Here is a 14,455-nt window from a genome sequence, read left to right on the forward strand (position 1 = left end):
TAGAATATATATTATGCAAAAATATATTTCAGATAAATGTTTGTTGCAACTCTCCATCTTTGTTAGCAGAAACATACTGACAAGTGCAGGCAGACTAGATTCAGAAGCTGAAAGAAACTGAATACTGGGAGAGAAAAATGTTATAGCTTTTATGTCCCAACTATAATATAGCAATCAGTGCAGTTATAATTCTTCAAAATATGATTATACCTTTTCTCCAGAGTCAGTTATATTTATTCAGATGAATCTTTCATTCCAAGAATGACTTTAATGTGCCTGAATTTTTTCAGCTGAGGTTCTTGGTATTCTGTTCACTCTTGCACCAAAATAAAATATAAATAATAACTATCTGCATACATCAGAAGTCTTCATCATTTACACCTACTATCTCTATTCTATTAAAAAATGAAACAGATGAAAGTGATAATGAGATTCAAATTATTATCAGCACACCTCTCAGACAGTAGCATGAATGTCACATGACAATTTCTTGTTTCCCATCATAGACTCATATAGACATTTGACCATCATGATAATCTGCCATAGCTGAGACTCTCTGTCATTTCAGTGCATAAGCAAACCCTTTGTTACAAGGTTAAAAATATTTACCTTTTTCAGTTCCAGCATCACAAAGTGCATGGCACCAGCTTTAGAACACTGCAGATGCTTCTGTGATATACAAGAAAGTGAGAAAAAATCTTTTTGGTTTTATTCCTCAGGATGAAAGAACAAAAGAGAAGAGGAAATATGGTTTGAAAGTCTGGTTATTTTTAAGACATAGTGTAGATAGTAAAAGGTTCTTGCCTGAAAAATACTTTCTACATGGCTGGTGTGGTGGAGGGAGATCACTGAAAAGAAATACGAGTCCTGTATAACTGAAAACCATTAAGATATTGCTGCATTTGTGTAGGTGACAAGTAAAACAGAAAACAAGTCTATTATTGACTGAGGAAATGCTACAGAAAGAGAAAGATAAACAAGCTGCAGGAGTAAGAAAAGGTATCTATGAAAGTTAATCCTATTAAGTATTCTGTTACTAAATGAGAAAGGGACTTCATTGTTTTAAGGGAATTTTGCACTGTTTAAGAGATGTTAATATGTACTGAAAAATACGGTGTGTTCCCAGAAGGCAAAAAAGAGAAGAATTATGAGTAATGTTAAATGAGGCTCATGAATGCAAGAAACTTCTAGCAGCTAGCTAGAAATTCAGGGCAAAATAGAAAGGACACGTTTTTGTCTCGCCTGATTTCAGTTCCATAGTCAGAAAAGGTTCAGAGACATTAAACAGAGTTTCTTGGATGAGCAAGTGGTAGAAGCTTTACTGTCCCTGGCCAGATTTCATGTTAATTATAAGAAAAACTTTGGGGACTTAAAAATCTACAAATGATTTAGTGGAAAGGTTATGATAGAATGGAAAAAAACACCCATTCATGAAGAGGTTTGCAAGCCTGACTGCTCAAATCATTGAACTATTTATTTTTGTTCTCTTTGCATATAATGATATTTTAGCGCATTCTATAGCACTGTAGGATGCTGCTTCAGCAAAGGGATTTAAAGGAATATATGACGTTAAAGTTCCTGTGTAAATCAACAACACTCACCTCCTTCACCTTTATAGAAGTGAATTTATTACCTATATAAAATATACTTTGAAACCTGCAAAATGAAGGAAACATCTAACTCATAGATAGATAGTTCACAAGTTCAACCTAGAATTCTTCCTGTTCATCTGCTATGGTAACAATCTTTGATCATATATTGTCTATATGCAAACTTGCCCACGCCTGAGTTAGGATATAGGAAATCAATCTTCTTTCCTCCTTCCCTTTTGAAGCCGTGTTTAGGTACTGGATTCTTATCCTTTCTCCCTACCAATATTTCATACTATTAAACTATGTTGGCAGCAAACAATGAACTGAACAGTCTAGTAATACCATATATATTGTTGCCATACAAATAGCTAATTTGGGATAATTGTGACTGTTCTTTCAGTAGCCTAGGATGCTTTCTTCTGGAAAAGGTAGTCATCACTGCTATTCGCCAGTGAAGCATGGGGAGGAAACAGCAGCACCTCAACTGAATGAAATAACAAATGTGTGGGTTTGATAGCTACTCTTGGGCCAGTCACAAACATCTGTCTGTGTCATTGTGTAGGTGTGTGTGAAGTTATTCCTTTGGAAAATTTATGCCTATTTTATTCTAATCACTTGCGAAGAAGCTGTATTACATTATTAGGTTGCTTCATATACCCAAGAGCATTTATCTCCTACAGTATAGAAATTTGTCTTGGAAAATGCAAATGTGAATATCTTCATACAGGATTCTGAAACAAAGCTTGAATTTCTCTTTCCCTAAGCAGATGGTAGAAAGGCAGTTGGTGCAGCCATCAACCAAAAGCACACAGTTATGAGCCTGATATTTTTGTTCAGTGATACGAGTGTTGTGCAAAATACCTGTTACCTCCTGGCCTCCCTCTGTGCAGGTCATGGAAGGTTTTAGTGAGTAGAGTGCGAGACTGACTTTCTTACCTCCATCTGAAAGAGCTGCTACTTGCCATCATGAGAGCAACAGACACGATTTTATTAAGGACCCCCATCAGAAAGTCCCCATTCAGCCTATTATAGCTGAGTAAAGTTACAGGAGCAAAGACTTCTGGATGATGCACTTACATTACTACCTAAAATGTTAGGTGATAACAGTGCTGTCTACTAGAGGCAAAATCAAACAGTTTTCAAAGCAACAACCATTATTCAGATATTGGTGAAAGAAAATTTAGCAGTTCATCAAAGTTGACATAATTACTTTGTGTTTAACGATAGTCAGACAAAGACAAAGAGTGGAATTACCAGATACCAAATATTCCTGGTTCACAAACTTTCAGTTTAATTAATCTCTGTTACCAGAAGTTATTCTGCTTAAAGTATATTCTGGTACCAGATGTAGTGCATTAAACAGTTGTTAAAGATCTAAAACTGGGAGACAGCCACTAAATCATATGAACAAACACTGTCAATGACTTAAAGCAGCAATTGTCCAGACAATACAACCGCAACCTTATTGCAAGGAATCCTGGAGCCACACCAAATGAAATAACAATCAGAAAATTGTTACCTTTGGTCCTTTCTCTGAGTTGCCAATACAATTATTTTTCCCCAATGGCTTTGTTTTACATGCCAAGGTACACAAAAAATACACAAAAAGTGGTTTAAAAAGACCATGCATTTTGATGCCCTAACTTTGCATTGAAGTCCTACATAGATTTGGGATTTCACATCCTTTGTTTCATACTTCCTCTGTGGTCTAAGGTAATTTCATTACTTGAACATACAAGGATATGTTGCTGCTATTCAACACGCACTTTTCACTACGTGTATATATTTATGAAAAAACCCTAAATATTCTGTCATTCCTCATTAAAAACAACACAAGCACATTAAGGGGTTTTTTTTAAGCAGTTAAATGCTAAAATCCTGAAACAATCTTAAAGTGCCTATGTTTTTCCCCTCTTATTTTCTTTAGGGTGAACAGAGTAGTTATGTATTCCAGTTTAAGCTACTAACACTATACCCAGCAGTTGGATCACACTAAGGATTTGAATCCCAACCCTCAAGACAGAGTCACAGTGAGTTGATTTTTAATCAGTGAGAAAATGTATAGAATATGCGAGGGCAAGAAAAAATTATATTCATTAAGAACATTATGTCAAAAAACCAGATTTAAGTAACAATAAAAGGAAAAGAATAATAGCAACATCTCTTTCTTGAGATGGTAATAGCAAAATAATCTCAGTGAGGAGTGTGGGGCACTATTTTCAGAGTCTTGCACATTGTGATAACATACTTCATATCCGTCTATTGCAATAATACAATAAAAAGCAATGTTTCCTGAGTTCATAAAACTGATCTCCAAAGTCCTGTACCAATGAGTCTTTTATTGCTTCCTCAGGATAATTATGATGATGGCATTTTAAAAGAAAATGAAACTAAAGGGAAATTCATTAAGTCTTTATAATAACGGAAGGTTATAATTCTAGAAAGACAGCAAAACAAATCAAAGTTTATTTCACATCTCTGCCCAAACCACTGAATATTTAGCTATTTAAGTCTTAGTCTATTAAGCTTGGAAAAATGATGAATGGTTCAATAAACACTGATTGTCCATCTCTATCGGTGCTGACTGTCCAGCATACCTGAAGAGAAACAACATAGTGATTTTTCTTTGTCTTTTCTTCAGTTTTAGAATGAATTGGCTGAGGAAAAAGTCTGCCCAGGAGAGTAATGGGCTTTTTAAAGCAGGGTTCAAAACAAATCTATTTTCCAGTTCTACAGTTTAGTATTATTGCCCATCTCTGTGCTAGCTAGAATTTCATGCTGCCAAATCTGATTGCAGGATCAAAGTCATAATTGTTTAACTTTCCTCTCAGGAAAAGTATTGCACAAGATGTAATCTTCTTCATTCATCTGTCCTTTGTACTTAAATTGTGTGTTCTAAAAAAAAAAAAGAAGAAAGAAAGAAAAAAAAAATCAAATCTTCAGAATCTCCAGAGAATTCACTGCAGCTCTTTAAGTTAAAAATTTGCTCCGCTATGTCACAGCAGCTCATGGCATTTTTCAACTGTAGACTCCAAAATTGTTTCAAGCAAACCCTAATACTGTAGCTATGGTGGGTTCTCATGGGAAGCAATGCTACTGGTGTGAGAGTTGCTCCTCCTTTCACCTGATTTTTCCTACACAGGGGAACCCAACAAAGAAGTGAATGGCAAATTAGCATAAAACATCTGCACCTGCTTAGAGTGGAGTTTGAGTGGGTCCTGGCACAGACTGTGCAGCTTTTGTGAGAAATTTCTCCTCAGAAAGAGTGGTTGGGCATTGGACCAGTTTGCCCAGGGAGGTGGTGGAGTCACTGTCCCTCGGGGTGTGCAAGGAGAGATTGGGTGAGGTGCTTCGGGACGTGTTTTAGTTAAGTAATATAGGTGGTATGGGGACAGTTGAACTAGATGATCTTGGAGGTCTTTTCCAGCCTTAAGAATCCTATGATTCTATGTAGGAACATGTGTTGCACTGCAGAGAACACTCAAAAGGAAACACCTGCCCAGGCTATGCTACTTCTCTTCCCAGGTATCTACTGGGCAGGTTTCCCTTTCTCTTTTCTTTTTTCTTTGTGGTTTGGTTCCCCTCCCTGGCCAAAAAAAAGACAGTTTCCCCATTAGAGCCTGTGTGTAATCACCATCCATGAACCCTCCAGTAAGTCTTTGTGCATGTCAGCCTGTGTCAGAAATAAATAAGAACATGATGTATTCCTTAAAAAGCTGTCTTGGCATCCCCTGGGACTAGTGTAACTACAACAGCGTAATACCTTCACTGGCAAGTGGTATTTGATGTTGATCTGAACTTGTATACACAGACATACTCTGAGGATAGCTGTTTCCCTCCATGAGTTATATTACATCTCTGCTATTTAACCACCATTTTTGACTTTTACTGTAGCTACAATGACTAATGGCTAGAAATGCAACGAGATAAATGCCCATGCAACATGGAAATATGATTGCACGCAGTGCTATGTACCTGCAGATTTCAGGGTTACCAGGCATGTGTTTCTTTTACTCTTTACTGCTACTTTCTCTCTGAATCTAAGCAAGAATCAAAGTAATATTTGAAATACAAACAATGCTGAGGAACAACATTAAATAAAAATTATGTGCGGCTTTCATCAAAGTTTAGACACTTAAGTGAACCATATAAGCTTGAATATTATTTATTATGCTTTCCTTTTTTTAAATGTACTACCTGCAGACTTTCTCGCTGCAGGGATGAAGGCACACAGGTGCAATTAGAAAAGATTCAGTTGGAAGCAGGTGAAGTTATATGCCCCTAGCAGCCAATTATTCTTTAAAAGAAAATATAAACCAAAGCATTGTTGTTCTTACATTCTTTTGTTACTTGCTGTTAAAACAATTGGTACACCCAAATATTATAAAACCCAAACTTGAATAAGTTATAATACTGAAAGTATATTTAGAAAGGAACTTTAAAAATGACTTGGTTGAATTTTTTTCAAGGAATCTGCTTGATTTAAAGGTAGCTCTGGGAAAGAGCTTCTATAGTTTCCAACACAAGGAGACTGTAATGTATCATACTGGCTAAGGAGGAATTCTTTCTTCAGGAAAATACATCTGCCAGGTAAGAAAGAGGGAGAGGAGGTAAAAAAAAATAGAAGAAACATTATAGGAATGCCGAGATGGTTATTTTCCTCAAATAGATTAACTCAAGCCAAATGAAAGCAGTCCAGCAGACTTAGTGTGATGTTAGCAACAATATTTGGTGAGTGTGAGTAAAAATGTAAACATAATTAAATTTTTCTTTACATTCTTTAGTAGTGTCCAACATTTTATAGTGGCTGCTTCTGGGAGTGCACGTATAGAAGCTATCTCTAAATACCTTATCACAGACCCCTATAGTCAATTGAGAATCCTAAAAGACATCAAGAAACTTTGAATAATCATTGTAAGCTCCACTGGATACAGTGTTCCTTTTACAGACATCTAGATGAGGTGCCTGAAGCTGGAATATGTGAATTACCTTTCTCGGTTTCATTAATTTGCATTATGTTTTCGAAAGAGCCAGAGATAGAAGTCAGCACAAAGAAATAGTCTTCTGTTTGTTTCTACACATGAGTAACCAGGGATGCTAGGAATTCTGCTAACCACATTTTTTGGCTCGGCTGTATTTGTTGCCAAATCAAATCCTCTAAATGAAAAATCTAAACTGGTCTGATACCTTTGGAAAAATCCAGATTTAGAGCCCAGTTAGGATCCCATGACTCAATTTCATCTCTATTTCTCTGCAGTAGTGTTAGGACGCCTCCTAAGTATTGCCCTCTGAAGGCAACTGAGTTTCCCTTGATGGCTTTAGTCAAAGAAACTGTGGTAGAGCCACGTATGAGCCTCGTACTGTTTGCAAAGAGGTTTTTACATCATTGGTGTGCCAGGTCAGACCCTAAGATCTCTTTAGCATTATCTTTCAAGAGCAGCTCATCTTGCCATGACTGTTGCCTGGAGAATTTACCAACAGGGTAGACAGTAGGGAGGCCAACATGAAGCATAGGAAAGCCTGCTGAATGCAGTGACTCCTACTTTAACTCTTTGTATTAATCTGGCAATTTTTTTTTTTAACAGGACTCACCTAATGGCTGTCCTGTCATCCCACAAAGTGAGAATACTTACTCACCATCTTTGGCCGATGACAAATACTCAGGAAACTGCATGAGATTATAGCATCTCAGAGCTATGGCTGGGCCTGTTGCACTGCCTGCAATTGTTTTTAGACTCCTCCTGTGAAAGGGAAGATATGAATTAGTTTAGGATGGCATAAGTGACTAAAGACCCCCTCTAGTGGGATCAAAAAATTTAGTGACTGCAAGAGGAGTTTCATGCAGATGCTATGGAAAGTTCACTGTACTCTTATGAAAACCACTGAACAACACACAATGGTATGTGTTTGAGGAAATCTAGTGTATGAGTAACTGGCAAATGTCTTCTGTATGTCTGTGGCATGCTGCATCTTCCACAGTGTCCGTGTTCTCACAGCAAGTGAACCTAGGAAACCAGTGTCCAATATAGTAAAACAGGTTTAATGTCTCAGGGTGGCAAAGGAAATGAGAGATGTGGTATCAGTCACTATGCATGCCACATGGGGAGATTCTGAATGATCAGCTACTATGTCACGTGCCATTTTGCCAGTCTTGAAATACAGTGAAGCACATAGTACTAATACACTTCTGAGCTTTAAAGTGCCTCCTGATTGCATTTTTTATGCCCCTCCAAAGATGGAACTGCTAATCTGTATGGGGCGTATTGTACCTTGTTAATTTTATAGACCATGTTGAAGAGGGGCTTATGTCTTTGCTGAATAAATTTTCAATTTAAATGTAACTCTCTGCTTGTTACTCTAGAAACGTGGGGTCACATTTAATTGGCTTGCATTGATTGTTTGAAACTGCTTATTAGTTTAATATAGTGTTTTGACAAAACTGTAGCTTTCTGCTTCCTTTCAAATAAATGGAAAGAGAGGTTACTACTAACATAGAATTCTATTCAACTTTTCTATTTCCCAATATATGGATGTACAAAAAGCACATTTATAATTTGCTGGGTTTTTTAAACCATACACAAAATTGGAAGCTGAAAAAAATTAAAATGTAGAGACTGACAGAAAAGCTTTACTTGTTTCTTCTCTATGTAGTGTTTGATCTATTGTGTCCCAAAAATATGCTGATGATTTTGAGAAGAGAGGAGTAATTCACTAAAAGAATGAGAGAATGGGAGTCTGCAATATGCCTTACATGCAATTAAGCATTCATAAAGGGTTATATGCAACACTGAAAGCAAATAAATTAGTTCCTCTCTCTTTATGAAGGTTTTTTAAACCTGCTAAACATTATTAGTGCCGTGTTCAAGTAAAAATTGCCTTGCCAACTTACTAAGCAACTAAATGTTCTGCAAATAGCACCTGCCAAAGTGGAGAGAGAGGAAAAAAACCTAACAAAGCCATAAAACTGACTAAAGAAGTACCACTTGGTTGCTTAGACTTCCTTTGGTCTCATTTCCAAAGAGGAAAAACAAAGCCTGACTAGTTCAGACTGAACATTGCCACTAGTTCATCTTTGGAAAAGGTGCAATACTCCGAAGCTTTGCTGAAAAACCAGGGTCTGTTGATGTTTCCCAAGGGAAGGAACCACTCCCGTGAAGCGAGGAGCTCTGCCTCTACTAGCATTCAGTAACCCCTTCATGATGTCATAGCACAACCTTTATATTTTAAGTCTTTGAGGCATATACAAGGGACAAGAGATTTATTGCTCCTTCAGTGGTCTGGTTAATAGGACTGGTCAGAGCTCCTATCTATCATGGTAAATTCTTCTTCAAAGCAAACTTTCAGTAGCTCTCTTGACTTGATTAAAGTTGTCTGTTCTATTTTTACACCAGCCTTGCCTGCTGGCTCCAAATAAATTACACATTCACACCTGAAGATGCCCGTATCTTTTCTTCATCTCTTGTTCACACTTTCAATTGACAGCTCTTTTGAACTATTGAGTAACAATACCCACTAAGCTGTCATGTGAACTGTACTAAACTTTAGCTTGTTTTATGAAACTTGCAGTTTCTTATACTGTGTCGGACTTTTACTGAAAAGGACTTTAGAAATTCACACTGAAAACTCTGGAATTCTTTGTGGTAGCATTATTATGTTTTCATTGTTTAAAATAAAGGAGCAGAGGTTTTTTTCCTGAAATGTCAGTGGCATTGACACAGCATCTGTGGATGAACATGATTCTACACTATAGTATCTGCCATACCACAACGACGTATTTGTATTTGACAATTGAAACTTCAGCCTTTATAAACCTATTATGATCCAAATAAAATACCCGTGTCTTAGCTGGAAAGTAGTCAAGCTCTGACAGGTAATAATTAATAAATGTCTGTTCTCTATTATGAGATGTAATCTAGGGATCCTGCATGGAATCATGGTCCCACATGAAAAAGCACAGCCAGTGAGGCTAAACTGAGAATTTCACAGGTTTTAAGTTCACAAGCAATAGTTGTAGGGAAGATGGAATATAACACAGATTTCCCCAAATGATTCCAGATTATATGTGTGTTGACTAAAGCATGTTTTATATAGTTCTTCCTGTGGTCATTTATTCCTCTGATTAATTATCCTCGTTATTAGAAAGCCAAGCATTATTTCTTGTTTGTGCACATCTGGCTTTCATCTCTTAACTGCTTATTCATACTACATCTTTCTCTGCTGTATTGAATAGACCATTATTAACCAACAAAAGTAACTCTGCAGGAAAATGTTCATAAAGTTACCTTTTAATCTCTATTTTGATAAACTACAGAGAAAGAATCACTAAAATTCTTTCTTTCCCTCCTTTTTTTAAATGTTCTGAGCACATTTTCAAGTTTTGAGTCCCTCTGCCACAAATTTTAATTTATACAAACCATCAAGAAAGTAGATCAAGTGTTCATGCCCTTGCCTGTTTGCAAAGATAACGATTAACCTCTCTGATTTAGCCAGGCATTCAAAGCACTTTAGGATAAAGACCTTTAGGCCAGGACAGTAGGAAGATATTTGACTCATTTACATATACCCAAAAATGTTCTTTACCTTCTTGCCTCTTCTCATTGCTCTTCTCTTGACCACCTGATCACCTTGAACTTGATTGAAAGCATCCAGATAAAGAGCACTAAACAGTCTAAAATGCAATGATACTAACTAGCATTCATAACACATTTACCAATAAGCACAGTCCCCACCCTGTCCTTTCTTTTTAAATTACATATCTGAGAATTTCTTGTTCTTCTTAATGTCCCTTCTCAGATGCAGCTCTCTTTGTCCTTTTGGTTTTCCAATTTTGGTCAGTGTGCCTGTTCTATACATTTGTACTTCTCTTCAGCAATCTGATTTAATTTCATTTCCAGTACAGTACCTTCTTGTATTAGAAGCTGACAAAAAGTTACTGATTAAACCCACATGATTTTTTTTTAATTACTCTGCCTCTCTTCCCCCACAATAATATCATTTACACTTTTATTCTAAATACTGCCTCTCTAGAAAGCCAGATTTCTTCAGCTTTCTTTTTAGATGAGTTTCCCAGAAGAGTTCACCTTACGAAACCTCAGATTTATGAAGTCTGCTTTTTGAAGCCTGCTATTTTTATTTTGTACTACACCAGCTTTTCAAGCCAAAGCTTCCTTGCAGCTGTACTTTCTCCAAACATGTCAAAAGTTTCAGACCATTTTTGGTTTTGTTAAATTACGTGTGGATGCTCCAAAGAAGCAATAACAATCAAATATGTGTAATAAGCATGCAGGGAACAATGGCTGCCTAAAGGTGGCATCTTCTTTGTCAAAGTATTTTGTGATTTTTTTTTTATTTCACTTTGTGAGGAAATAAACAGGAGAGGAAAACTTGCCCCAGAGGAAAAGCTGTGTGTCATTGCAGCAGAGTTGCAGCAGTTAAAAAGTGCGTGTGGTATTACACATGGCTAAAACTTTGTAAACTAAACTAAACAAGATTGTTATGCCAAAAGAAACACAAAATTCATTTAAGGTGAAATAAAACTTTTAAAAAAATCTGAAGAATAGGCTGTTCCATCTAATGACTTCTCATGATCCATTCATGAAGCCAACCTTTGGAAAAATCTTGATTTCTTTTAATAAAAATTACTCAGACATATCTTGCTTAACGATGAGAAGTCCTAGAGCACGTTTGACCTCTAGATCTTGACAATGAAAGAGATTCCACAAAAGCAGAAAGAGCAGGAATGTCATATAATATCTTGAACCTTTCACTCATATGAGCAGATTTCAAAAAATTGAGAATAACTGCTAAAAATGTACTGAACTTCTCTTCTCTGACTACTGCCTCATCCACACACTCAAACCCCAGCACAATTTCCTAGAATTTTCAACATTTACCGAGAAGAACTTTCAAAATATATTAAACGTTTGACAGTCTATTCCCTCAGCCCTTTATAAAAATTTTGACACTATAATCCTTACTTTCCATTTTCCCAGGTTAATATTGATGAAAATACTCTAATTTTCTAATCCAAGTGTATTTGCCTTTAAAATGCTTCAGTAACAGGAAAGTATTTGTAAAGTCATATACTTATGAGATAGGAAACTATTTCTAAAATTAAAGATGAAAAGAAATTACAAGTGTAGGCCAGGCAGTAAGATGGGACTGATTGATGTCCAATACCAGTGCATTTCTACCACAGTAACACAGTGTCTTATGCTGGTTCCTTTCAAGGTAATAAGTTTCATGAGGCTGGAAGACGAGTGAACTTAAGTCACATCCCCAGCTTCAGGGTGAAGGTATTATTAGCAGCAAAGACAATGCTGTAACAATTTTAGTTTATAGAGGGGTATTTCCAAGTGCCGCCTGCATTCCTAAAATCAGATAATAGATTAGATTGTCAGTGCAACACTTGCACATATCTCAGAAAAAGATTGCTCTATCTATGTTGGAAAATAGAATCATTAATTTCTACCGGTCAACTGCTGAAGATGGGGAGAATGAATTCATTAAAGCATCAAGCAAATGCTTTGTGCTTTCAGATTTTTTTGTGTAGCCCAGTCCATGTAAGAATGGTTTTTAAATCAGTTGTTATCACTGGAAAAGGAGGCCAAAGCATGAAGATGAATGCAAGCTAAAGTATATGGAAAAAATTATTAACTTTTGTTCAGAACTTGAAAAAACAGCACGTATTTCATATTATTTTGAAAATTAATTTTACCTTTAGTCATTTCTTACTTGTTTTCTAACCTCTTCTGTTCTAAAAAGAAGTAGAATAATGGATGAATTTTTAGTAAAGGTCAGGTAAGAATAAATTAGTCATCACACAAGAAGGACTACTTAAAGTCCTTCCTTCAGAAATCTCTCTTTTGACAAGAGAAAAAGCGTTATTCTCTCCTCTTTGTTGTTTCTATGTTGTTCTGAATTACAACTGTTCCCGGGGTAGAAGTATTTGTAATTAGAGGACAGTTATGAAGCATGTTCTTCAGCTGCCTTTACCGTAGAAGAGGAAACTTAATATTCAGGAGCTGTGCTCATGCTTCTTATAGGTACTGTAATAACCATATTTAAAGAAAATTGTTCATCTGGATCAGCAGTTACTAATAATAAAAAACTGATTTGCAGTTTGCTGATGCAGGTAAAAGAAAAATTACTGAAGTCCTTGCAAACTTGTGCTGCTTATTTCAACAAATTAACCACTGAGCTGGTTACCTAGGCATTGTGTGCGCTACACACGGAAATCAGAGAGGTGATATCCGGGCAGTGCACAGGAGCACAGTGTATTTCTCAGCATCCAAAACCGCTGTACAAGGTGCATCAGGGCATACAACATTTGCTTAGACCTTCTGGAGACCACCATGGCATTATTGCCCTTGACTTGAATTCCCCTTGAACTGCTGACACTATCTGACTCTACAGCAAGTTGAGTGCCTGGGGGGTAAAATATTTGGGCTGAAAAGAAATGCCCAGAACCCTAACCAGGCCACACTAATGAACCAGGACACATGAAACTGCTCAATACAAGATGATCAACTAGTTGTAGTGTGGCCTTGGGAAGACATCCCAAAATCTTAGTGACCAGTTTTATACTTCAAATGAAGTGTAACTGCAGCATTATTAAAATCTAGCTCTTTGATTTTCAAACCAGGCATGTATTTATAGTGATTTCCAGCATATTTTTAGATCACAGGTTACAAATAACTCTTAAATAACTTTTGGATTTCCCACCTTGTCCTGGAAGGGCACCAGCATACCTCTTGCTGTGCTGAATATGGACCATCCTTGTGCTGAATGTGGACCCTCCTTATGCTGAATGTCTTCTGCTTAGGATTTCAGATTTATACTCTATATTGCTGCAATTCAATTATTTGTGCTAAAACTATTTCAGCACACAGTTATTGATTCACCTTTTAAAATAAAATATAGAAAGGCTTTATATATATAATAGAGAAATACAGATCTGGAGGAAGCCAACATTACTACCAAGGCATTTAAATGGTACCTGGATAAAGCATGCATAGATCAGAAATATAATAATTGTTGCTTCTTAGAAATCCACTTATCGGTTCCTATTTATTTCCTTTAACATTTTAGGCAATTACAAAGTCAAAAAAGGAATATTAACTCTTAATCCGTATTCCCTCAGAGGCCTGAAGATAAAAGCTCATGGGTAGAAATGTAGGTAATCAAAAAACATATATTAAATCATGCGAGATCTAAACCGGTACAAACGTACCGCATCTTTTAAGCAAAGCAGTAAGGGCTGAAACTGAAAAGGCCCTCAGATTGTTGAGGTCACATGACATCTATACAACTAAAATTCATTGCTAATTTGCTGCTTCCTGGCCACTGGGGACAGTTTGTTCAGGTTAAAGCCCTGCAAGGTTTATTTCACTTTATCTCGACAGGATCCAGAAACTAGGTATTCAGCTGCCTCAGCCCTCTGAAGACTTCATTTCAGAGCCCACCTGTACACCAAAATAGAGTCAGCCTGCATACAAAGCATAATGATGGCCCCTGCTGCTTCCTTTAACCTAAGTGTGTGTCAGCACCAGCCAGTACTGATCGTGTTGCCTCCTTTCATGTCATAGCCCAGCATTTAAAGCTTTTGAGCAGGATGTGGGAGATTTCATTCAATTCTCTCATATCTTTGAGGAGCGCACAAGGGATCAAGGGGAAGAGAATGAACTGTTTCTTTTACTGATGCTACATTCCTAAGCAAAAAATAATCCCAGACTGAGCCAGAAAGAGAGTGCAAGCTAGAGCATGCCATTACAATGCTAGTGGTTCAAACACTTGTCTAGGATTTTTGCTTTACAATCCCTACCACAAGGACACCTTCTAGAATTAACGTGGAAATCATCCTG

Source organism: Gallinula chloropus (genome assembly GCF_964237585.1).
Source record: "Gallinula chloropus genome assembly, chromosome: 4".
Lineage (NCBI taxonomy): Eukaryota > Metazoa > Chordata > Aves > Gruiformes > Rallidae > Gallinula > Gallinula chloropus.